Source organism: Zonotrichia albicollis, chromosome 1 (genome assembly GCF_047830755.1).
Source record: "Zonotrichia albicollis isolate bZonAlb1 chromosome 1, bZonAlb1.hap1, whole genome shotgun sequence".
Classification (NCBI taxonomy): domain Eukaryota; kingdom Metazoa; phylum Chordata; class Aves; order Passeriformes; family Passerellidae; genus Zonotrichia; species Zonotrichia albicollis.
In genome coordinates, this window is record NC_133819.1 from 111,718,329 (window position 1) to 111,720,224 (window position 1,896).

The window sequence follows — 1,896 nt, forward strand, 5'->3', positions numbered from 1 at the left end:
GTGAATCCATGCACGCTACTCATGATTACTTTCTTGCCTTTGTGAAACATGCCTGGAAAATGTTTTGCAGGATTAGCTGCTCCATCATTTTCTGGGGATTAAAGCAAGGCTGACTACCCTGTAGATCCCTGATTTCTCATTCTTGCCTTTCTTGAACACAGGGGTGACATTTTCCTTCCTCCAGTCCAGAAGCGCTTCTCCCAGTCATAATCTTCCTCAGCACTCCTGGGAACATCCCATCAAGGCCCATGGAATTATGAATCTCCAGTTTGAATAAGTACTGCCTGATCTACCCACAAAGGGTATGCATTCCTTTCTCCAGCCTTTCCCCTTGGTCTCTGGGACCCAGTATTCCTGAAGTCTGGCTCTTGCAGAACAGACTGGAGAAAAGAAGGAATTCAGCACTGCAGCATTTTCCTGTGCCATCAGGTTCCCTGCCCCAAGCAGCAATGGGCTCACATTTTCTGCAGTCCTCCTTTTGTGATGTCTGCACTTACAGAAGTCCTTCTTGTTGTCTTTAATATCTCTTGTCTGATTAAATTCCATTTTGGCTTCAGCTTTTCCAACTGCATCTCTGCATGCTCATACAATGGTGCTGTATTTCTTCTAGGTTGCCTGCCCCTGATTCCACTTTCTATATTCCACCTACTATATTCTTCCTTTTTGCATCTGAGTTTTGCCTGGAGCTCCTTGTTCATCCATGCAAGCCTCCTGGCATTTTTGCCTGACTTCCTACTCATTGGAATGGACGGCTCTTGTGAGATGAGATGATATTTGAATACTAAACAGCTTTTTTTGGCCCCTCTTCCCAAATATAATATAAAACTATCAATTTTGGATGAGAAGAAAGTGTCAAGGACAGCCCTTATATCTGAAAGTGTTAAATTGGTCAAAGACTCTCAGTTCATCTCTTTTATGATGAATGGCTGTGTATAGAATATTTCATACCAGTGCAGAGGTATGTTAGTTATATGGTTGATAAGTTCAAATTACAAGTAAGTTATAATTTCCAGAATTCTTAGTTCACATAAAACAATTTATTTGCATAAAAGCAAACTTTAAGTAGAAGTGAACTCTTTAACAGAAGCAATCAAAAATACCACTCTAAACCGTTGCATTGTACAGAAAGAGCCCACAGCAACTCAGTTGCCCTGCCCAAAATTCAAGCAACAAAACACACAAAATAAAAGACAAAATATATTGCCAAAACAAACTCTCCAGACTTACTCCAAACCTGTGGTATGAGCACTGCACAGGCTGGGAGTTGGGAATTTTCATGCACCAGCTGGGAATTGAACCCAGGTCACAAGAATGGGAACCTTGCATGATACCACTACACCACTGGTGCTTCCCTGCAATATTTTCTTATTCAGTGTTATTTCACTCTAATCAGAGGCAGGTCATAATAACAACTATGCAGGAAAAAGAGTTTTCTACCTGAAAAACATTACTTGAAGAACATAACATATACCCTAAAATACTGATAAGAGGTCACTGGGCAATTAACTACTCCCTTTTCCTAGGGAAGTTTTGAAAGATTAAGCATGGAAAAGCCTAAAAATGTCTTCTGTTTGTTTCTCACAATATATATAAATAGTCAATCTTCTTTTGGTGAAGGCAAAGCTAAACAGCTTCACAGATTCCTTCCAAAATGTCTATGGTTATAAAAAGACTTAAATTTCAAAACAGTAAAGCCAAGACAGTAATTTGTCTCAACAGTGCAGAGTAAGCAGATGTGTGCTGAAGCTGGAAAAAAATGAAAGGAACCAAACAATAATTGTTCCATTCTGACTGCCAATACCTTTCATGTGGAGCAAAATTTTTTTCATGAATACATGGCTACCCATGACTCTGGAAGTCAAAGCACTTCAGGATGCAAGAAAAACATAAATATTC

The 1,896-nt window shown here is 39.6% G+C and overlaps 1 non-coding gene across 1 annotated transcript; it reads right to left on the reverse strand.

The window, feature by feature from the left end:
* Positions 1–1,277: 1,277 nt before the first annotated feature.
* On the reverse strand, positions 1,278–1,348 carry TRNAG-CCC (transfer RNA glycine (anticodon CCC)). The gene has a single exon. It is a non-coding gene; the product is annotated as a tRNA-Gly (tRNA).
* Positions 1,349–1,896: the final 548 nt, after the last annotated feature.